Source organism: Trachypithecus francoisi, unplaced genomic scaffold, assembly GCF_009764315.1.
Source record: "Trachypithecus francoisi isolate TF-2019V2 unplaced genomic scaffold, Tfra_2.0 Lachesis_group11, whole genome shotgun sequence".
In the NCBI taxonomy this organism is placed as follows: domain Eukaryota; kingdom Metazoa; phylum Chordata; class Mammalia; order Primates; family Cercopithecidae; genus Trachypithecus; species Trachypithecus francoisi.
In genome coordinates this window covers 62603108-62628853 of record NW_022681456.1, presented here as the reverse complement: position 1 = coordinate 62628853, position 25746 = coordinate 62603108, and the positions used below count along the sequence as shown (strand labels likewise).

Below are 25746 nucleotides of genomic sequence, written 5' to 3'. Positions count from 1 at the left end.
AGAAGGACAAAGACAACCAAGCAGAACTGAACCCAAAGGAAACAAAAATAATTTCACTTCAATCAAGAGAATTTTAAATCAATGTTACTAAAAATTTTGGAAGAGATTTTAAAACACATGTTTAGAAATCTCATAAAGGAGTAATGAGAAAGAAAGAAAAAGTTCTTGGAAAATAATAATGTGACAGCCAAAATAAAACTTGCAAAGGAAAGTTGGAATAAAACATTTAAGGCCATCTCCCAGTAAATATAAAAGGCATAATTATTTTCAAAATGAGAGAAAAACAAAAAGACACAAAGAAAAAATCAAGGATGTCCAATATCTACTTAATAAGAGTTCCAGAAAAGAAAAAGTAAAACAAAGCAAAGGGAATAATAAAAGAGTTAATAGAATAAACTGTGAAAACTGAAAACAGGTATTCAAATTGAAAGGTCTTGCTGTTCGAAGAGCAGAATAAATAAAATAATACCCACATAGGTGGTGGCTCACGCCTATCCCAGCACTTTGGGAGGCTGAGTCAGGCAGATCAGATCACGAGGTCAGGAGTTCAAGACCAGCCTGATCAATATGGTAAAACCCTGTCTCTACTAAAAATACAAAAATTAGCCGGGCGTGGCAGTGCCTGCTTGTAATCTCCGCTACTCAGGAGGCTGAGGCAGGAGAATCGCTTGAATCTGGGAGTTGGAGGTTGCAGTGAGGCGAGATCTGCACCACTGCACTCCAGCCTGGGTGACAGAGCAAGACTTCATCTAAAAATAATAATAATAATAATAATAACAACAATAATAATAATAATACCAACATCTTGGCTCATACTTACAAAATTCAGAACAGCAAGAAAAGAAAATAGCCAAAAAGTATCCACAAAGAAGTTGACTACAGGGAAGCAAAAATCAGATTCATATCACATTTCTCATTAGCCACAATGAATATTGTATACTACTGAAGCAATGTCTTTATGAATATTACAGGAAATTATTTTCTTTTTTTTAACTTTAAACAAATTTTTACTACACAAAGGTTGTCACATAATTGGATATTTCTCTACTTTGTACACAATTATTCACACTCTCCACAGAAAGGCTGCTTAACTTCTCATCTGGTGGTGGCAAGCACTAAAATCCTGATTTTAACAGAATAGTAGTAAAAACGCCTCAGTGATTTAAGTTGAAAGTAGTACATTGGTACATGGCTCTTGTACCCATTATCAGGAATGTACAAATGTTTTTTATTCAAAAATATAAAATAAATTATCTGTAGGCATGGACAATGACAGCAGTAAACCATTATTTATTTTGTCAACTGAAACCAGTAACTGATGGTTATAGTGATTTTCAGCCAGGCTTTTTCTTCATTTTCTCCAACTGACTTCTCTGAAGTTATTGGTGAAGAACACTGCCTTGGGCTTCCTGTCACAGTTCATTAATAAAGGTAAAGCACTACTAGTCTAGAGTTAGAACATGCCACCTCCCATACCACCTCCCATTCCACCCATTGCACCATTGTCCTTCTCTTCTTTAGGAATTTCTGTGACAACAACTTCTGCTGTAGTTAACAGACAAGCCACACCAGCAGCATCCAATGAAGCAGTTCTCACAACCTTTATTGGGTCAATAATTCCTTTTTCCACCATATTCACAAAATCTCCAACCATAGCATCATAACCAACTTCTGAGGAACACTGCAAAATTTTCTCAACTATCAAAGATCCTTCAACACCTGCATTCTTAGCAATGGTCATTGCTGGAATTTTGAGTGTTCTTCTAATAATTTCTATATCAATTTTTTGATCTTCATTAGCTGAAGTCAATGAGACCAAGGCTGGAATACATCGCAGCAGGGCACAACCCCCTCCCAAAACAATGCCTTCTTCAACAGCAGCTCTTGTAGCACTAAGGGCATCTGTAACTCTGTCTTTCTTTTCATTCACTTCAGCATCACTTGTCCCACCAACTTTCAGCACGGCTACTCCATCTGAAAGTTTTGCCAGCCGTTTATTCAGTTTTTCCTTTTCATATTCACTAGTTATGATATCTAACTGCTCAATGATTTCTTGAATATGTTTTTCAATTTGAGCCTTGTCACCTTTTCCTTTTAAGAGCATGGCATTGGCCGGGCGCGGTGGCTCAAGCCTGTAATCCCAGCACTTTGGGAGGCCGAGACGGGTGGATCACAAGGTCAGGAGATTGAGACCATCCTGGCTAACATGGTGAAATCCCGTCTCTACTAAAAAATACAAAAAACTAGCCGGGCGAGGTGGCGGGCGCCTGTAGTCCCAGCTACTGGGGAGGCTGAGGCAGGAGAATGGCGTGAACCCAGGAGGTGGAGCTTGCAGTGAGCTGAGATCCGGCCACTGCATTCCAGCCTGGGCGACAGAGCGAGACTCCGTCTCAAAAAAAAAAAAAAAAAAAAAAAAAAGAGCATGGCATCATCTTTGGTCACAATGACCTCTCCAAATTTTCCTAAGTCATGAGGATGAACATCATCAAGATTTAGGATCAACCCCCTCTTCTCCAAACACTGCACCAACAGTAGCAATAGCCATATCTTTGAGCTGGTTATTTGTCACCAAACCCTGGAGCCTTGACTGCCACAACCTGAAAACCAACCTTTAGCCTATTCAAGACGAGTGTACTTAGAGCTTCTCCATCAACGTCTTCAGCGATTATGACCAAAGGCTTACGGTGAGCATTGTACAATGCTCAAGAGCAGGTACAATGGACTGGACACTAGAAATTTTCTTTTCACTCAGTAGAACATAGGCATCCTGGAATTCACATTTCTGACCTTTTGATGTATTAATAAAGTATGGAGAAATATAGCCTCGATCAAACTTCATGCCTTCGATAATTTCTAATTCATCATTCACTGTTTTTCCATCCTTTACTGTGATGACACCCTTTCTTCCAACCTTTTTCATTGCATCAGAGATGATATTGCCAATTTCTTTGTCTCCGTTTGCAGAAATCATAGCAACCTGTGCAATTTCTTCAGGGGTGGTCACAGGTTTAGACTGCTTTTTAAGTTCAGCAATTACAGCATCAACAGCTAACATCACACGTCTCCTGATTTCCACTGGATTAGCACCTTTGCTAATCTTCTCGAAGCCTTCCTTGGCTATAGAGCGTGCCAGTACAGTAGCAGTGGTAGTGCCATCCCCAGCCTCTTCATTTGTGTTATTGGCAACATCTTGAACAAGTTTAGCCCCATTGTTTTTATATTTATCCTTTAAGTCAATTGACTTTGCAACAGTCACACCATCTTTTGTTACTTTGGGACTTCCCCAGCTCTGCTCAATAATCACTGTTCTTCCCTTGGCCCCATTGTAATGGCCACATCATCGTCTAAAAGGTCTACACCTTGAAGCACTAAGGCTCAGGCATCTGCACGAAATTTTACATCTTTGGCATAAGCCCGAGTGAGATGAGGTGCCAGTTCCCTGGACACCGGTCTCACCTGGTGAAAGACTGTGGGTAACCGAGTATTTCTGCCAGGCAGCGGCGGGGCGTGCGCGCAGCGAGACAAATCGTCAGTGGCGAGTGAGGGACAGAGTAGGAAATTATTTTCAACTTAGAATTCTGTATCTAGCCAAAGTTTCAGTCAAAAGATGAAAAAATTATAAAGACATTATTGTACATACAGGTAATGAGCAAATTCATATTCCTTTGTATAAAAAGTTACTTGGGCCAGTCACAGTGGCTCACGGCTATAATCCCAGCACTTTGGGAGGCTGAGGTGGGCAGATCACCTGAAGTCAGGAGTTCAAGACCACCCTGATCAAAATAGTGGAAACCCATCTCTACTAAAAATATACAATTAACTGGGCATGGTGGTGCACGCCTGTAATCCCAGCTACTCGGAAGGCTGAGGCAAGAGAATTGCTAGAACCTGGGAGGCAGAGGTTGCAGTGAGCTGAGATCGCACCATTGTACTCCAACTTGGGCAACAAGAGTGAAACTCCATTTCAAAAAAAAAAAGTTACCTGGTGCACCACAGCTAAACTAAAATGGAAACCACAAAGGGGAAGACATAAAATCCAAGAGAATCCATAATAATGCTTCTGTAGCAGGACTAGAACACATATCCGTGCATCCAACAAATAGTGTAATTAAGAACTTGAATTATCTTAGGCATATAGTTATTTTTAAGGCCCACATTCCTCCTATAAACACACACATACATGAATACACACATACCAGTACACAAAAGGCAATTACAAACTCTAAGAACAAAAATTACACAAGAAAATTTGGATCCAAGTAGGAAACGTATTAAAATATCATTGTTTAGAGCAACAGGCATCTGAGACAAGAGAATTTATTTGACTTTCATGCTTGGAACATCTTCCTCCAAACAATACAGATTTAAAGATGTAAAATGTTATTTATTTTTCTGAATTTTTGCATGTAGAAATATTTACATAATCATCACAATTTAAGTGCTTCTTCTTATTTTCCATTTTAAGTTGAATTTATAGGCAAAGCCCAATGGAAGTCATAATTTTAGTAAAGGGAAAGAATGTAACTGTTGAAAAATTTGACCACGTAAATTGAGGGTACTGTTGGCAGATTTTAAAAGAGAAGAGGGGAAAGAGAAACGGAGACGAATATGTAAGCAAACTAAAGTCTAATAAAGTTTTCAATTTTATATAATTAGAAGGAAAGAAAATGTTCTGGAGGGGGGCGGAGCAAGATGGCCGAATAGGAACATCTCCAGTCTCCAACTCCCAGCGCGAGCGACACAGAAGACCGGTGATTTCTGCATTTTCAACTGAGGTACTGGGGTCATCTCTCTAGGGAGTGCCGGACAATCGGTGCTGCTCAGCTGCTGCAGCCTGACCAGCGTGAGCTGAAGCAGGGCGAGGCATCGCCTCACCTGGAAGCGCAAGGGGGAAGGGAATCCGTTTTCCTAGCCAGGGGAACTGAGACACACAACACCTGGAAAATCGGGTAACTCCCACCCCAATACTGCGCTTTAAGGAAACAGGCACACCAGGAGAATATATCCCACACCTGGCCGGGAGGGTCCCACGCCCACGGAGCCTCCCTCACTGCTAACACAGCCGTCTGCGGCGATCTATCCGCAAGGCAGCAGCGAGGCTGGGGGAGGGGCGCCCGCCATTGCTGAGGCTTAAGTAGGTAAACAAAGCCGCTGGGAAGCTTGAACTGGGTGGAGCTCACAGCAGCTCAAGGAAGCCTGCCTGTCTCTGTAGACTCTACCTCTGCGGACAGCGCACAGCTGCAGTCCATTAGGGGAAAGAGCAGGGGCGGTGCAGACGCGAACGACTCTGTCTGACAGCTTTGGGGAGAGCCGTGGATCTCCTAAAGCGGAGGTTGAGATCTGAGAACGGACAGACTGCCTGCTCAGGTGGGTCCCTGACCCCTGAGTAGCCTAGCTGGGAGAAATCCCCCACTAGGGGCAGTCTGACACCCCACACCTCACAGGGTGGCGTCACCCCTGAGAGGAAACTTCCAAAGAAAGAATCAGACAGGTACACTCGCTGTTCAGCAATATTCTATCTTCGGCAACCTCTGCTGCTGATACCCAGGCAAACAGGGTCTGGAGTGGACCTCAAGCAATCTCCAACAGGCCAACAGACAGTCCTTGTGACTGTCAGACGGAAAACTATCAAACAGGAAGGACACCTATACCAAACCCCATCAGTACGTCACCATCATCAAAGTCCAGAGACAGATAAAACCACAAAGATGGGGAAGAAGCAGGGCAGAAAAGCTGGAAATTCAAAAAATAAGAGCGCATCTCCCCCTGCAAAGGAGCGCAGCCCATCGCCAGCAACGGATCAAAGCTGGTCAGAGAATGACTTTGACGAGATGAGAGAAGAAGGCTTCAGTCCATCAAACCTCTCAGAGCTAAAGGAGGAATTACGTACCCAGCGCAAAGAAACTAAAAATCTTGAAAAAAAAGTGGAAGAATTGACAGCTAGACTAACTAATGCAGAGAAGATCATAAACGAAATGACAGAGATGAAAACCATGACACGAGAAATACGTGACAAATGCACAAGCTTCAGTAACCGACTCGATCACCTGGAAGAAAGAGTATCAGCGATTGAGGATCAAATGAATGAAATGAAGCGAGAAGAGAAACCAAAAGAAAAAAGAAGAAAAAGAAATGAACAAAGCCTGCAAGAAGTATGGGATTATGTAAAAAGACCAAATCTACGTCTGATTGGGGTGCCTGAAAGTGAGGGGGAAAATGGAACCAAGTTGGAAAACACTCTTCAGGATATCATCCAGGAGAACTTCCCCAACCTAGTAGGGCAGGCCAACATTCAAATTCAGGAAATACAGAGAACGCCACAAAGATACTCCTCCAGAAGAGCAACTCCAAGACACATAATTGCCAGATTCACCAAAGTTGAAATGAAGGAAAAACTGTTAAGGGCAGCCAGAGAGAAAGGTCGGGTTACCCACAAAGGGAAGCCCATCAGACTAACAGCAGACCTCTCGGCAGAAACTCTACAAGCCAGAAGAGAGTGGGGGCCAATATTCAACGTTCTTAAAGAAAAGAATTTTCAACCCAGAATTTCATATCCAGCCAAACTAAGCTTCATCAGTGAAGGAGAAATAAAATCCTTTACAGATAAGCAAATGCTTAGAGATTTTGTCACCACCAGGCCTGCCTTACAAGAGACCCTGAAGGAAGCCCTAAACATGGAAAGGAACACCAGTACCAGCCATTGCAAAAACATGCCAAAATGTAAAGACCATCGAGGCTAGGAAGAAACTGCATCAACTAACGAGCAAAATAACCAGTTAATATCATAATGACAGGATCAAGTTCACACATAACAATATTAACCTTAATGTCAATGGACTAAATGCTCCAATTAAAAGACACAGACTGGCAAACTGGATAAAGAGTCAAGACCCATCAGTCTGCTGTATTCAGGAGACCCATCTCACATGCAGAGACATACATAGGCTCAAAATAAAGGGATGGAGGAAGATCTACCAAGCAAATGCAGAACAAAAAAAGCAGGGGTTGCAATCCTAGTCTCTGATAAAACAGACTTTAAAACATCAAAGATCAAAAGAGACAAAGAAGGCCATTACATAATGGTAAAGGGATCAATTCAACAGGAAGAGCTAACTCTCCTAAATATATATGCACCCAATACAGGAGCACCCAGATTCATAAAGCAAGTCCTTAGAGACCTACAAAGAGACTTAGACTCCCATACAATAATAATGGAGACTTCAACACTCCACTGTCAACATTAGACAGATCAACAAGACAGAAAGTTAACAAGGATATCCAGGAATTGAACTCATCTCTGCACCAAGCGGACCTAATAGACATCTATAGAACTCTCCACCCCAAATCAACAGAATATACATTCTTCTCAGCACCACATCGCACTTATTCCAAAATTGACCACATAATTGGAAGTAAAGCACTCCTCAGCAAATGTACAAGAACAGAAATTATAACAAACTGTCTCTCAGACCACAGTGCAATCAAACTAGAACTCAGGACTAAGAAACTCAATCAAAACCGCTCAACTACATGCAAACTGAACAACCTGCTCCTGAATGACTACTGGGTACATAACGAAATGAAAGCAGAAATAAAGATGTTCTTTGAAACCAATGAGAACAAACATACAACATACCAGAATCTCTGGGACACATTTAAAGCAGTGTGTAGAGGGAAATTTATAGCACTAAATGCCCACAGGAGAAAGCTGGAAAGATCTAAAATTGACACTCTAACATCACAATTAAAAGAACTAGAGAGGCAAGAGCAAACACATTCAAAAGCTAGCAGAAGGCAAGAAATAACTAAGATCAGAGCAGAACTGAAGGAGATAGAGACACAAAAAACCCTCCAAAAAATCAATGAATCCAGGAGTTGGTTTTATGAAAAGATCAACAAAATTGACAGACCGCTAGCTAGACTAATAAAGAAGAAAAGAGAGAGAATCAAATAGACGCAATAAAAAATGATAAAGGGGATATCACCACCGACCCCACAGAAATACAAACAACCATCAGAGAATACTATAAATGCCTCTACGCAAATCAACTAGAAAATCTAGAAGAAATGGATAATTTCCTGGACACTTACACTCTCCCAAGACTAAACCAGGAAGAAGTTGAATCCCTGAATAGACCAATAGCAGGCTCTGAAATTGAGGCAACAATTAATAGTCTACCCACCAAAAAAAGTCCAGGACCAGATGGATTCACAGCTGAATTCTACCAGAGGTACAAGGAGGAGCTGGTACCATTCCTTCTGAAACTATTTCAATCAATAGAAAAAGAGGAATCCTCCCTAACTCTTTTTATGAGGCCAACATCATCCTGATACCAAAGCCTGGCAGAGACACAACAAAAAAAGAGAATTTTAGACCAATATCCCTGATCAACATCGATGCAAAAATCCTCAATAAAATACTGGCAAACCGGATTCAGCAGCACATCAAAAAGCTTATCCACCATGATCAAGTGGGCTTCATCCCTGGGATGCAAGGCTGGTTCAACATTCGCAAATCAATAAACGTAATCCAGCATATAAACAGAACCAAAGACAAGAACCACATAATTATCTCAATAGATGCAGAAAAGGCTTTTGACAAAATTCAACAACCCTTTATGCTAAAAACGCTCAATAAATTTGGTATTGATGGAACGTACCTCAAAATAATAAGAGCTATTTATGACAAACCCACAGCTAATATCATACTGAATGGGCAAAAACTGGAAAAATTCCCTTTGAAAACTGGCACAAGACAGGGATGCCCTCTCTCACCACTCCTATTCAACATAGTGTTGGAAGTTCTGGCTAGGGCAATCAGGCAAGAGAAAGAAATCAAGGGTATCCAGTTAGGAAAAGAAGAAGTCAAATTGTCCCTGTTTGCAGATGACATGATTGTATATTTAGAAAACCCCATCGTCTCAGCCCAAAATCTCCTTAAGCTGATAAGCAACTTCAGCAAAGTCTCAGGATACAAAATTAATGTGCAAAAATCACAAGCATTCTTATACACCAGTAACAGACAAGCAGAGAGCCAAATCAGGAATGAACTTCCATTCACAATTGCTTCAAAGAGAATAAAATACCTAGGAATCCAGCTTACAAGGGATGTAAAGGACCTCTTCAAGGAGAACTACAAACCACTGCTCAGTGAAATCAAAGAGGACACAAACAAATGGAAGAACATACCATGCTCATGGATAGGAAGAATCAATATCGTGAAAATGGCCATACTGCCCAAGGTGATTTATAGATTCAATGCCATCCCCATCAAGCTACCAATGACTTTCTTCACAGAATTGGAAAAAACGGCTTTAAAGTTCATATGGAACCAAAAAAGAGCCCGCATTGCCAAGACAATCCTAAGTCAAAAGGACAAAGCTGGAGGCGTCACGCTACCTGACTTCAAACTATACTACAAGGCTACAGTAACCAAAACAGCATGGTACTGGTACCACAACAGAGATATAGACCAATGGAACAGAACAGAGTCCTCAGAAATAATACCACACATCTACAGCCATCTGATCTTTGACAACCTCAGAGAAACAAGAAATGGGGAAAGGATTCCCTATTTAATAAATGGTGCTGGGAAAATTGGCTAGCCATAAGTAGAAAGCTGAAACTGGATCCTTTCCTTACCCCTTATACGAAAATTAATTCAAGATGGATTAGAGACTTAAATGTTAGACCTAATACCATAAAAACCCTAGAAGAAAATCTAGGTAGTACCATTCAGGACATAGGCATGGGCAAGGACTTCATGTCTAAAACACCAAAAGCAACGGCAGCAAAAGCAAAAATTGACACATGGGATCTAATTAAACTAAAGAGCTTTTGCACAGCTAAAGAAACTACCATCAGAGTGAACAGGCAACCTACAGAATGGGAAAAATTTTTGCAACCTACTCATCTGACAAAGGGCTAATATCCAGAATCTACAAAGAACTCAAACAAATATACAAGAAAAAAACAAACAACCCTATCAAAAAGTGGGGAAAGGATATGAACAGACATTTCTCAAAAGAAGACATCCATACAGCCAACAGACACATGAAAAAATGCTCATCATCACTGGTCATCAGAGAAATGCAAATCAAAACCACAATGAGATACCATCTCACACCAGTTAGAATGGCAATCATTAAGAAGTCAGGAAACAACAGGTGTTGGAGAGGATGTGGAGAAATAGGAACACTTTTACACTGTTGGTGGGATTGTAAACTAGTTCAACCATTATGGAAAACAGTATGGCGATTCCTCAAGGATCTAGAACTAGATGTACCACATGACCCAGCCATCCCACTACTGGGTATATACCCAAAGGATTATAAATTACTCTACTACAAAGACACATGCACACGTATGTTTATTGCGGCACTATTCACAATAGCAAAGACTTGGAATCAACCCAAATGTCCATCTGTGACAGACTGGATTAAGAAAATGTGGCACATATACACCATGGAATACTATGCAGCCATCAAAAAGGATGAGTTTGCGTCCTTTGTAGGGACATGGATGCAGCTGGAAACCATCATTCTTAGCAAACTATCACAAGAAGAGAAACCAAACACCGCATGTTCTCACTCATAGGTGGGAACTGAACAATGAGATCACTTGGACTCGGGAAGGGGAACATCACATACTGGGGCCTATCATGGGAGGGGAGAGGAGGGAGGGATTGCATTGGGGAGTTATACATGATATAACGTCATGCACATGTATCCTAGAACTTAAAATATAATAAAAAAAAAAAAAAAAAAAAAAGAAAATGTTCTGACATTCACCAGAGACAATGTTAAGGTATTATTTAAAGTTATAAAGATACCAAATACAAGTACCAAAAACAAAAATTAGGAAAGAAGAAATAAATGAAAAATAGTCAGAGAGGGGAGTGATTAGACACAAATTTAACTAGAAGATAAATAACTAGAGGTATAAGCATATTATTTAACATGTGAAAGAAAAGTCAAACCCAGAAATGGTCAAACATAATTTTGTTTGAGGCAGCAATTCTCTATGTACAGCCTAGAACCCCAGACAAGTTCAAAACTATTTTTATAATAATATCATTTTTATTATATTTGCCTTTTCAACTCTCATTTTGACATCATTGTACAGTGGAAGATTCTACAGGATACATGATGTATGATATCTCAACAGATTGAAGCCTACTATCTTTTATTAATCAGGCATGAAAGAGATTTGCAAAAATACAAAATAATGCCACTCTTCTAAATATAACTGACATTTTAAAATACATTTTATTAAATTATGGTTTTCAATGTTAATAGGCAATTAGTTTGTTATTATGGTTTTTATTAATATTTTACAATTTTTAGATTAAATTTCTCAAATGATGAATATTGATACATTAGCAAAAGCTTTTTGGGTTCTTCAACAATTTCCTAGAATCTAAGAGTCCTGATGGGAGTGACATCAGCAAGATGCTAGAATAGGTGGTTCCAGACCACCTCTCTTCAGAAACTCTGATGTTGGCAACCACCCATGAAGAACATTTTTACTTTACCATTGTTACCCTACTCCAAAGGCAACACAACTTGGTATTGAGACAGGACCTCTTTGCTCACAATATTCCCTATGGGAAAAAGTGAGAGTGCAGTGAGCGCTCACCTTCCTTGGCCTTATGGGATGTAGTTGACCAAGAGGCCCACTTCTATGCTGCCCACAAGAACAGTGAGGAGATCAGTACAGCTGAATCATCTAGGGACAGCTAGGAGCCCAGAGAAGAGATGGAAGCACACATCAACTGCTGCACAGATTTTAACATCCAGCCACACATCCTGCAAACTTGCTAACTGCTTCTACCAAGAGGCCTGCCCATGAACCCTGCAGGAAACCTCACCTGAAGATATCTCCCACTATGTGATATATGTCCTTCAAACACCCATGGGTGGCACCCTGTGCATCTTCATTGCAACCCATGCAAAGTCCCATAGACAGTACACAAATATCAACAGCAGGGGCAGATCTTAGTCACCAGCTTGACTCTGCTAGTTTTGGAGAAAGAATACAACCTCAGGGCACTGACCTAAGGAATGCCTCAGGGTACTGCCCTAGGGAAAACAAGAGGCTCTCAGCACATTTGGCCTTACAGGATCAAGAGAAGGCATACAATCCAAAGACATATCCCTTAAGATGGAACAAGAGAAATGGAGTGCTGCATCAATAGAAGTCTGGGAGATCACTGGAATCTCAGGCCAAGTTCACTGTGGAAGATCTTTCTATCCAGAAGTCAGCCAGTAAAGACAGGAAAAGGTGATTGCTTCTTCAAATGTTAGGACAGCAAGGCAAGGCTTCAAGGAACACAAAGAATTAAGAAAATACAGCCCCATCAAAGAAACAAAGTAAAACTCCAGTGGCTATCTCCAAAGAAATAAAGACTCTGAACTGCCTGACAAAGAATTAAAAAAAAAAAAAAGTCTTAAAAAAGCTCAGTGAACTACAATGAAACAATGTCATGGAAACAATACATTAACAAAATGGGAAGTTAAACAAAGAGATAGAAACCATTTTTAAAAAAAAACAGAAATTCTGGAGCTGAAGAATATGTCTGAAATAAAAAATTCAATAGAAAGCTTCAACAACAGACTCAATCCAACAGAAGAAATAATAGGAAACTAAAAGCAAATTATTTGAAATTATCCAGTCAGGGAAACAAAAAGAAAAAAGAATAGAAAAGAATGAAGAAAGCTTATGGGACATGTAAGATACCATCAAGCAAGCCAACCTACACATCATGGAATTCCAGAGGAGCAGAGAAAGGAAAAGAGGCAGAAATCTTATTTGAAGAAATAATGACAGAAAATTCCCAAGCCTGAAGAGGGAAATGAACATCTACATCCAAGAGGCCTAAAGAATTCTCAATAGGTTGAGCATAAAGAGGTCTTCACAGAGACACATTACAATCAAATTGTCAAAAGTCAAAGATAAAGAGAGAATTTGGAAAGAAGCAAGAAAAAAGTGACTTGTCACATACAAGGGAACCCACATAAGACTGTCAGCAGATTTCTCAAGAGAAACCTTGAAGGCCAGGAGAAAGTGGGAAGATACCTTCAAAGTGAAAACAAAACAAAACAAAACCCCTGCTAACTAAGAATAATAAACCCAGCAAATCTATCCTTCAGAAACGGAGAGATAAAGTTTCCCAGACAAACAAAAGCTGGCAAAGTTCATCATCACCAGATCTGCCTTATAGAAAATGCTAAAGGGAATCCTTCAAGTTGAAACAAAAGAATGCTAACAACATGAAAGCATATGAAGGTATGAAAATTACCAGCATAGGTAAATATGTGGTTAAATTCAGAATAATCTGATACTGAAATGGTGGTGTGAAAATCACTGTTAGTGAGCTGGGCACAGTGACTCACGCCTGTAATCCCAGCACTCTGAGAGTCTAAGGTGGGTGGATCACGAGGTCAGGAGATCAAGACTATCCTGGATAACACGGTGAAACCCCATCTCTACTAAAAATACAAAAAAAAAGTTAGCCTGGCATGGTGGCGGGTGCCTGTAGTCCCAGCTACTTGGGAGGCTGAGGCAGGAGAATTGCATGAACCCGGGAGGTGGGGCTTGCAGTGAACCAAGATCATGCCACTGCACTCCAGCCTGGGCAACAGAGCAAGACTCAATCTCAAAAAAAAAAAAAGAAAAGAAAAGAAAAGAAAATCACTGTTAGCTCTATTGCAAAAGTTTAAAGTCATAAATATTAAAATAAGTATAGGTGGAATAATTTGTTAATGAGTGCATAATACAAAAAGATGTAAGTTGTGACAGCAATAATATAACATGCGAAGGAGGGAACATGTAGAATTTTTGTATGTAATCAAAATTAAATTGATATCAGCTTCAAATAGGTTACTGTAACTATAAGATGTTTTATGTAAGCCTTGTGGTACTTACAAAGAAACAAAAACCTGTAATAGATACATGAAGGATTAAAAGAAAGGAATAAAAGCTACCACTACAAAAAAAATAAAACCACAAACATAGACAGCAAGAGAATAGGAAAAGAAAAAAGAACTATAAAACTATCAGAAAACAATTTTTTAAAATGGCAACAGTAAGTCCTCTCTAGCAATAATTACTTTAAGGTTAAATTGACCAATCTAAAGAAATAGAGTAACTGAATAGGTTAACATTTTTTAAAATATCAAACTATGTGCTGCCTTAAAAAAAGGTTCACTTGGCCGGGTGCGGAGGCTCAAGCCTGTAATCCCAGCACTTTGGGAGGTCGAGACGGGCAGATCATGAGGTCAGAAGATCAAGACCATCCTGGCTAACACGGTGAAACCTCATCTCTACTGAAAAAAATACAAAAATCTAGCCAGACGAGGTGGCGGGTGCCTGTAGTGCCAGCTACTCAGGAGGCTGACGCAGAAGAATGGCATAAACACAGGAGGCGGAGCTTGCAGTGAGCTGAGATCTGGCCACTGCACTCCAGCCTGGGTGACAGAGCGAGACTCCATCTCAAAAAAAAAATAAAAAGGCTCACTTTAGTTTTAAGGACACCATATGCTGAAATGAAGAGATTAAAATGTATATTCCTTGCAAATGGTAACCAAAAGAGAGCAGGGGTAGCTATACTTACATTAGACAAAATAGACCTGAAGTCAAAAGTTGTCACAAGAGATCACAGTCACTATATAATGATAAATCAATTCATCAAGAGGTATAGCATTGTAAATATATATCTATATACACACACACACACACATAAACACCACCAACATCAGGGCACATAAATATATAAAGCAAACACTGGCAGATCTGAAGAGAGAAATAGACAGCAATACAATAATTGTATATAGGACATCAATAAGCCACTTTCAACAACAGATGCATCATCGAGACAGAAAAATCAATAGGGAAACATTGGACATAAGCTACATTTTAGGCCAAATGGAGCTGACATATACATAAGAACATTCTATCCAACGGCAACAGAATACACATTATTTTCAAGTGCACATGAAATATTTTCCAGAATAGGCCATACATTAGGCCAAAAAATAAGTGTTATCAAATTTAAGAACATTGAAATCATATCAATCATACCAAGTATCTTTTCTGACCACACAGATATGAAATTAGAAATCAAAAACAGGAGAAAATTTGGAAAAATTACAAATATGTGGAAACTAAGCAACAGACTCCTGAACAACAAATGGGTCAAAGAAGAAATAAAAAAGAGAAACAAAAAAAAAATTGAAGCAAAGGAAAATTGAAATGCAACCTATCAAAATGTATGGGAGGTAGCAAAAGCAGTTCTAAGAGGAAAGTTCATAGTGATAAATCTCTCCCTTAAGAAAAAAATAAATATTAAAAGACTTTACTTCTCAAGGACCCAGAAAAAGAACAAACTAAGACCAAAGTTAGCAGAAAGAAGCAAATAAAATAGAAAAATAAAATAAAATACAAACTAAAAACACAATAGAAAAAAATCAGTGAAAGTAAGAGTTAACTGATAGAAAAGATAAAAGTGACACACCTTTAGCCAAATTGAAAAAAAGAGAAAAATCAAATACATAAAATTGCAAGTAAGACAGAAGACATTACAATTGATATCACAGAAATAAAAAGATTCATAAGAGACTACTATGAACAATTAAATGCCAACAAGGTGGATAATTAGAAGAAATGGACAAAATCCTCGACACAAAGAACCTACCAAAACTGAAATCTGAAGAAGCAGAAAATGTGAATAAACCAATAATGAGTAAAGAGATTGAATCAGTAATCAAACATCTCCCAACAAAGAAAAATCTAGGACCAAATAAGTTCACTAATGACTTCTACCAAACATTTGTTTTAAAAAATCAATGCCGGGGGCGGAGCAAGATGGCCGAATAGGAACAGCTCCAGTCTCCAACTCCCAGCGCCAGCAACACAGAAGACCAGTGATTTCTGCATTTTCAACTGAGATACTGGGGTCATCTCACTAGGGAGTGCCGGACAATCGGTGCTAGTCAGCTGCTGCAGTCCGACGAGCGAGAGCTGAAGCAGGGCGAGGCATCGCCTCACCTGGGAAGCACAAGGGGGAAGGGAATCCCTTTTCCTAGCCGGGGAAACTGAGACACACAACACCTGGAAAATCGGGTAACTCCCACCCCAATACTGCGCTTTAAGAAAACGGGCACACCAGGAGATTATACCCACACCTGGCTGGGAGGGTCCCACGCCCACGGAGCCTCCCTCATTGCTAGCACAGCAGTCTGCGATCTAACCATAAGGCAGCAGCGAGGCTGGGGGAGGGGCGCCCACCATTGTTGAGGCTTAAGTAGGTAAAAAAAGCCGCTGGGAAGCTCGAACTGGGTGGAGCTCACAGCAGCTCAAGGAAACCTGCCTGTCTCTGTAGAATCCACCTCTGGGGACAGGGCACAGCTAAACAACAACAACAAAAAAAGCAGCAGAAACCTGTGCAGACGCAAACGACTCTGTCTGACAGGTTTGAAGAGAGCAGTGGATCTCCCAACAAGGAGGTTGTGATCTGAGAAAGGACAGACTGTCTGCTCAAGTGGATCCCTGAACCCTGAGTAGCCTAACTGGGAGACATCCCCCATTAGGGGCAGTCTGACACCCCACACCTCACAGGGTGGAGTACACCCGAGAGGAAGCTTCCAAAGTAAGAATCAGACAGGTACACTTGCTGTCCAGCAATATTCTATCTTCTGCAACCTCTGCTGCTGATAGCCAGGCAAACAGGGTCTGGAGTGGACCTCAAGCAATATCCAACAGACCTACAGCTGAGGGTCCTGACTATTAGAAGGAAAACTATCAAACAGGAAGAACACCTATACCAAAACCCCATCAGTACGTCACCATCATCAAAGACCAGAGGCAGATAAAACCACAAAGATGGGGAACAAGCAGGGCAGAAAAGCTGGAAATTCAAAAAATAAGAGCACATCTCCCCCTGCAAAGGAGGGCAGCTCATCGCCAGCAATGGATCAAAGCTGGTCAGAGAATGACTTTGATGAGATGAGAGAAGAAGGCTTCAGTCCATCAAGTTTCTCAGAGCTAAAGGAGGAATTACGTACCCAGCGCAAAGAAACTAAAAATCTTGAAAAAAGAGTGGAAGAATTGATAACCAGAATAATTAATGCAGAGAAAGTCATAAACAAAATGACAGAGATCAAAACCATGACACGAGAAATACGTGACAAATCCACAAGCTTCAGTAACCGACTCGATCAACTGGAAGAAAGAGTATCAGTGATTGAGGATCAAATGAATGAAATGAAGCAAGAAGAGAAACCAAAAGAAAAAAGAAGAAAAAGAAATGAACAAAGCCTGCAAGAAGTATGGGATTATGTAAAAAGACCAAATCTACGTCTGATTGGGGTGCCTGAAAGTGAGGGGGAAAATGGAACCAAGTTGAAAAACACTCTTCATGATATCATCCAGGAGAACTTCCCCAACCTAGTAGGGCAGGCCAACATTCAAATTCAGGAAATACAGAGAATGCCACAAAGATACTCCTCCAGAAGAGCAACTCCAAGACACATAATTGCCAGATTCACCAAAGTTGAAATGAAGGAAAAACTGTTAAGGGCAGCCAGAGAGAAAGGTCGGGTTACCCACAAGGGAAGCCCATCAGACTAACAGCAGATCTCTCAGCAGAAACTCTACAAGCCAGAAGAGAGTGGGGGCCAATATTCAACATTCTTAAAGAAAAGAATTTTCAACCCAGAATTTCATATCCAGCCAAACTAAGTTTCATAAGTGAAGAAGAAATAAAATCCTTTACAGATAAGCAAATGCTTAGAGATTTTGTCACCACCAGGCCTGCCTTACAAGAGACCCTGAAGGAAGCCCTAAACATGGAAAGGAACAACCGGTACCAGCCATTGCAAAAACATGCCAAAATGTAAAGACCATCGAGGCTAGGAAGAAACTGCATCAACTAACGAGCAAAATAACCAGTTAATATCATAATGGCAGGATCAAGTTCACACATAACAATATTAACCTTAAATGTCAATGGACTAAATGCTCCAATTAAAAGACACAGACTGGCAAACTGGAGAAAGAGTCAAGACCCATCAGTCTGCTGTATTCAGGAGACCCATCTCACATGCAGAGACATACATAGGCTCAAAATAAAGGGATGGTGGAAGATCTACCAAGCAAATGGAGAACAAAAAAAAGCAGGGGTTGCAATCCTAGTCTCTGATAAAATAGACTTTAAACCATCAAAGATCAAAAGAGACAAAGAAGGCCATTACATAATGGTAAAGGGATCAACTCAACACGAAGAGCTAACTATCCTAGATATATATGCACCCAATACAGGAGCACCCACATTCATAAAGCAAGTCCTTAGAGACTTACAAAGAGACTTAGACTTCCATACAATAATAATGGGAGACTTCAACACTCCACTGTCAACATTAGACAGATCAATGAGACAGAAAGCTAACAAGAATATCCAGGAATTGAACACATCTCTGCACCAAGCGGACCTAATAGACATCTATAGAACTCTCCACCCCAAATCAACAGAATATACATTCTTCTCAGCATCACATCGCACTTATTCCAAAATTGACCACATACTTGGAAGTAAAGCACTCCTTAGAAAATGTAAAAGAACAGAAATTATAACAAACTGTCTCTCAGACCACAGTGCAATCAAACTAGAACTCAGGACTAAGAAACTCAATCAAAACCGCTCAACTACATGCAAACTGAACAACCTGCTCCTGAATGACTACTGGGTACATAACGAAATGAAAGCAGAAATAAAGATGTTCTTTGAAACCAATGAGAACAAAGATACAACATACCAGAATCTCTGGGACACATTTAAAGCAGTGTGTAGAAGGAAATTTATAGCACTAAATGCCCACAGGAGAAAGCTGGAAAGATCAAAAATTGACACTCTAACATCGCAATTAAAAGAACTGGAGAAGCAAGAGCAAACACATTCAAAAGCTAGCAGAAGGCAAGAAATAACTAAGATCAGAGCAGAACTGAAGGAGATAGAGACACAAAAAAACCTCCAAAAAATCAATGAAAACAGGAGTTGGTTTTTTGAAAAGATCAACAAAATTGACAGACCGCTAGCAAGACTAATAAAGAAGAAAAGAGAGAAGAATCAAATAGACGCAATAAAAAATGATAAAGAGAATATTACCACCGACCCCACAGAAATACAAACTACCATCAGAGAATACTATTAACACCTCTACGCAAATAAACTAGAAAATCTAGAAGAAATGGATAATTTCCTGGACACTTACACTCTTCCAAAACTAAACCAGGAAGAAGTTGAATCCCTGAATAGACCAATAGCAGGCTCTGAAATTGAGGCAATAATTAATAGCCTACCAACCAAAAAAAGTCCAGGACCAGATGGATTCACAGCTGAATTCTACCAGAGGTACAAGGAGGAGCTGGTACCATTCCTTCTGAAACTATTCCAATCAATAGAAAAAGAGGGAATCCTCCCACACTCATTTTATGAGGCCAACATTATCCGGATACCAAAGCCTGGCAGGGACACAACAAAAAAAGAGAATTTTAGACCAATATCCCTGATGAACATCGATGCAGAAATCCTCAATAAAATACTGGCAAACCGGATTCAGCAGCACATCAAAAAGCTTATCCACCATGATCAAGTGGGCTTCATCCCTGGGATGCAAGGCTGGTTCAACATTCGCAAATCAATAAACGTAATCCAGCATATAAACAGAACCAAAGACAAGAACCACATGATTATCTCAATATATGCAGAAAAGGCTTTTGACAAAATTCAACAGCCCTTCATGCTAAAAACGCTCAATAAATTCGGTATTGATGGAACGTACCTCAAAATAATAAGAGCTATTTATGACAAACCCACAGCCATTATCATACTGAATGGACAAAAACTGGAAAAATTCCCTTTGAAAACTGGCACAAGACAGGGATGCCCTCTCTCACCACTCCTATTCAACATAGTGTTGGAAGTTCTGGCTAGGGCAATCAGGCAAGAGAAAGAAATCAAGGGTATCCAGTTAGGAAAAGAAGAAGTCAAATTGTCCCTGTTTGCAGATGACATGATTGTATATTTAGAAAACCCCATTGTCTCAGCCCAAAATCTACTTAAGCTGATAAGCAACTTCAGCAAAGTCTCAGGATACAAAATTAATGTGCAAAAATCACAAGCATTCTTATACACCAGTAACAGACAAACAGAGAGCCAAATCATGAATGAACTTCCATTCACAATTGCTTCAAAGAGAATAAAATACCTAGGAATCCAACTTACAAGGGATGTAAAGGACCTCTTCAAGGAGAACTACAAACCACTGCTCAGTGAAATCAAAGAGGACACAAACAAATGGAAGAACATACCATGCTCATGGATAGGAAGAATCAATATCGTGAAAATGGCCATACTGCCCAAGGTGATTTATAGATTCAATGCCATCCCCATCAAGCTACCAATGACTTTCTTCACAGATTTGGAAAAAACTGCTTTAAAGTTCATATGGAACCAAAAAAGAGCCTGCATTGCCAAGACAATCCTAAAACAAAAGAACAAAGCTGGAGACATCATGCTACCTGACTTCAAACTATACTACAAGACTACAGTAACCAAAACAGCATGGTACTGGTACCACAACAGAGATATAGACCAATGGAACAGAACAGAGTCCTCAGAAATAACACCACACATCTACAGCCATCTGATCTTTGACAAACCTCAGAGAAACAAGAAATGGGGAAAGGATTCCCTATTTAATAAATGGTGCTGGGAAAATTGGCTAGCCATAAGTAGAAAGCTGAAACTGGATCCTTTCCTTACTCCTTATACGAAAATTAATTCAAGATGGATTAGAGACTTAAATGTTAGACCTAATACCATAAAAACCCTAGAAGAAAACCTAGGTAGTACCATTCAGGACATACGCATGGGCAAGGACCTCATGTCTAAAACACCAAAAGCAATGGCAGCAAAAGCCAAAATTGACAAATGGGATCTCATTAAACTAAAGACCTTCTGCACAGCAAAGGAAACTACCATCAGAGTGAACAGACAACCTACAGAATGGGAAAAAATTTTTGCAATCTACTCATCTGACAAAGGGCTAATATCCAGAACCTACAAAGAACTCAAACAAATTTACAAGAAAAAAACAAACAACCCCATCAAAAAGTGGGGAAAGGATATGAACAGACATTTCTCAAAAGAAGATATGCATACAGCCTACAGACACATGAAAAAATGCTCATCATCACTGGTCATCAGAGAAATGCAAATCAAAACCACAATGAGATACCATCTCACACCAGTTAGAATGGCAATCATTAAAAAGTCAGGAAACCACAGGTGCTGGAGAGGATGTGGAGAAATAGGAACACTTTTACACTGTTGGTGGGATTGTAAACTAGTTCAACCATTATGGAAAACAGTATGGCAATTCCTCAAGGATCTAGAACTAGATGTACCATATGACCCAGCCATCCCACTACTGTGTATATACCCAAAGGATTATAAATCATGCTGCTATAAAGACATATGCACACATATGTTTATTGTGGCACTATTCACAATAGCAAAGACTTGGAATCAACCCAAATGTCCATCTGTGACAGACTGGATTAAGAAAATGTGGCACATATACACCATGGAATATTATGCAGCCATAAAAAAGTATGAGTTTGTGTCCTTTGTAGGGACATGGATGCAGCTGGAAACCATCATTCTTAGCAAACTATCACAAGAACAGAAAACCAAACACCGCATGTTCTCACTCATAGGTGGGAACTGAACAATGAGATCACTTGGACTCGGGAAGGGGAACATCACACACCGGGGCCTATCATGGGGAGGGGGAGGGAGGAGGGATTGCATTAGGAGTTATATCTAATATAAATGATGAATTGACGGGTGCTGACGAGTTGATGGGTGCAGCACACCAACATGGCACAAGTATACATATGTAACAAAGCTGCATGTTATGCACATGTACCCTAGAACTTAAAGTATAATTAAAAACAAATAAATAAATAAATAATAAATAAATAAATAAAAAATCAATGCCAATCCCTCTCAAATTCTTCTAAAATACTGAAGAGGAGGGAATACTTCCAAACTCATTTTATGAGGCCAGCATTACCCTGATACCAAAGCCAGATAAGTAGACTAGAAAAGAAAATTAGGGCCTAATATCCTTGATAAATACAGATGCAAAAATCCTCACTAAATACTAGCAAACTAATTTCAACTGCACATTAACAAGATAATACATTATGATCAAGTGGCACTTATCCCTTGGATTAAAGGATGGTTCAACATATGAAAATCAATTAATGTAGCATACCACATTAACAGAACAAAGGATTTAAAAATCACGATTGTCTTAAAAGATGCAGAAAAAGTGTTGGACAAGATTTTTAAAATGTTCATGACACAATTTCTCCAATACAAGGAAATTCACCAGGAATAGAAGAAGGAATAGAGGGAATAGAAGAGAAATTAACAAAACAAAATCCAGGAATAGAAGGAAATTAGCAAAACAAATCATAACTATACATGAAAAGCCCACATCAAATGCCATACTCAATAGTAAAAACTGAAAGTGTTTCCTCCAAGATCAGGCACATGACAAGGTTGCCCACTCTTGCCACTTCTATTTAAGATAGGACTGGAAATTCTAGCCAGAGCAACTAGGCAAAAAAAGTGAACAAAAGACACTCAAATCAGAAAAGAAGAAGTAAAATTGTCTCTATTGGCAGTTGACACAATCTTATATATGGAAAACTATTAAGTGTCCATTAAAAAACTGTTAGAACTAATAAATGAATTCAGTAAAGTTACAGGATACAAAATCAACATACAAAAATCTGTTGTGCTTCTATACCTGCTAATAAACTATCCAAAAAAAGAAATTGACAAAAATGTTCTATTTACATAAGTATCAAAAGAATTAAAATTTTAGGAATAAATTTAACCAAGGAGATGAAAACTGGTACATTAAAATCTATAAAACATTAATAAAAGTAGGCACAAATAAATAGAAAGATATCCCATTTTCATGGATTAGAAGAATTAATGTTATTAAAATGTCTCTACTTCCCAAAGTGATCCTATAGATTTAATGCGATCTCTATCAAAATTCCAATCTACAGATTCAATGCATTTCACAGAAATAGAAAAAACAATCCTAAAATTTATACAGAATACCAAAAAACACCAAATGGCCATAGGATCTTAAGCAAAAAGAATAAAGCTAGAGGCATCACACTTCTTTATTTCAAATTATATTGCAAAGCCATTGTAGTGAAAACAGTTTGATACTGGCATAAAAACAGGCACACAGACCAATGGAACAGAATAGAAAGCTCAGAAATAAACCTACACATATTCGGTTAAGAAATTTTTCATAAGAACACCAAGCATACACTATGGGAAAAGGATAACCTCTTCCAAAAATAGTGTAGGGAAAACTGGATATCCACATGAAAACAAATAAAATAAAATTGAACCCTTATCTTATGCCACAAACAAAACTCTATTAAAGACTTAAATATAACACCTGAAATCACAAAACTCCTAAAAGAAAACATAGGGATAAAGCTCCTAGACACTAGTATTAGCAAAGTTTTTTTAAGATATGTCCCCAAAAGCACAGGCAATGAAAGAAAAGATAAACAAGTGAGATTACATCAAACTAAAAAGCTTCTGTACAGCAAAAGAAATGGCAAAAGGAAAAAGCTATCTATGAAGGGGGAGATATTTGCAAGCCATACATCTCAGAAGTAGTTAATATCCAAAATATATAAGGAACTCCTTCAACTCTATAGCAGAAAACCAAACAACCCCATTTTTAAAATTGACAAAGGACCTGAATAAACATTTCTCCAAAAAAGACATACAAATGGGCAACAGGTATATGAAAAGATGCTCAACATCACTAAGCATCAAGAAAGTGCAAATCAAAACCACAGTAAGATATCACCTCACACCTGTTAGGATTGCTATTGTCAAAAACATAAAACAACAAGTGTTAGGAAAGATGTGGAAAAAAAGGAAATCCTTGTACACTGTTGGTGAGAATGTAAGTTGGTACAGACATCATGGAAAATAGAATGGGTGTTACTCAAACTGCTAAAATATAACTACTATATGATTTAGCAACCCCATTTTTGAGTGTTATATCCAGAGAAATTGAAATCAAGATCCCAAAGAGATATGTGCACTCCCATGTTCATTACAGCATTATTCCCAATAGCCAAGAAATGGAAACATATTTTAGATTTCACATGTATGTGAAAAAGTACAGTATTTATCTTTTTGGTCTGGCTTATTTCACTTAATATAATTCCCTATAGGTCCATCCATGTTGTCACAAAGCCAGGATTTCCTTCTTTTCCAGGGTTAATAATATTCTGTTGTATATATATTCTATATTCCGCCACTATTCTGAAATAGAATCATAGAAGCAGAGTGTAGAATGGTCATTGTGTGGGACTGGGGGGTGAGGGAAATAGGGACGTCATGGTTAAAAAGTACAAAGTTTCAGTTATGCATGATTAGTTGTGGAAATCTATACAACACAGTACCTATATATCTAACAATATTGTATCGTATACTTAAAATTTGCTAAGATAATAAATCTTATGGTGAGTGTTTTTTCCAAAATGAAGAACAAAAACAATAGTAATAATAAAAGGAGTGGAAGAAACTTTGGGAAATAATATTAATATCTATGCTTAAGGCCTTGATGATAGTGATGCTGTCACAAGTGTATGAAGTGTATACTCATCCCCAAATTCATGAAGTATACATAATAAAACATAATTATGTATACATAATTAAACATATATAGCAGCTTTTTGTATGTCAACCATACCTCAAAAAATAAATTCAAAGTATTATAATAAAATAAAAAAATAATAAAAAATAAAGTAAAATAAAGCTTCCTGAGATCAGAAAGTTTTCTCTGAGGGGCTAGATTTGAATGAAAAAAAGAAAAACTTTACTTTCATATATAGAGCTTTACCTATTTTCATGTACATACATTACTTTTAGAATAGCAAATTCTAGATGCACATACAAAGAAGAAACAGTAGACCACGTTGCTTAGATAAGGGAGGTGCAAAAACAACAACTACGTACCAATGATGACCAAAAAAGAGCAAAAATCTTCAGAAAGCAGAAGCTCTTTTCCCAGAAAAGATCACTGAGATCAAGTAACAGGTTCTACCTGTGGAAAGACTTTAAATGAAACCAAATAAGCAATCTTTGAATATTTTAGTTATATTTCTGGGCAAAGGAAAGGTTTTGGGTAGACAATTTTGTGATTTCCTTAGAAACTCCAGGATACAGTATTCTTCTGAGTATTAACCTGACACCCCTCATGTTTAATAATATCTATCTAAAGATCTGTTTCTAAATTTTTCTAGCATATTGATGGATGTCACATAAACACACATGCAGATAATAATGCTGTATTTGTGATGCCAATTTTCTTTCATGAAGCTTAAATTACTTCACAAACATCACTTTAGTCCAATTTGTTATTCAAAAATTATACTTGGCCATGATATATTCTTTTTTTTTTATGATTTTCTCTTTCTCTCTCTTTTTTCTCTCCTCAGCCCCTTTTGGGCTTTAAATACTCTTCGAAGTGGTAAAACAACAAATCTTGATTCTTTTGAAAAGGTCAAAATTTCCTAAGTAAAATCTATTATACCATTTATTGCCAAAATCAGAGAAGCCAATTA

General features: G+C 38.7%; 1 pseudogene across 1 annotated transcript in view; it reads right to left on the bottom strand.

Annotated features, from left to right (window-relative positions):
* Window positions 1-978: 978 nt before the first annotated feature.
* LOC117090846 overlaps window positions 979-25746 on the bottom strand; it is a 55550-nt pseudogene continuing 30782 nt past the window's right edge. The window contains exons 2-3 of the transcript XR_004440143.1: window positions 2430-3569; window positions 979-2109 (exon numbers count right to left, since the gene is read on the bottom strand). The product of XR_004440143.1 is annotated as a 60 kDa heat shock protein, mitochondrial-like (transcript). The remainder of the gene's footprint in view (window positions 2110-2429; window positions 3570-25746) is intronic.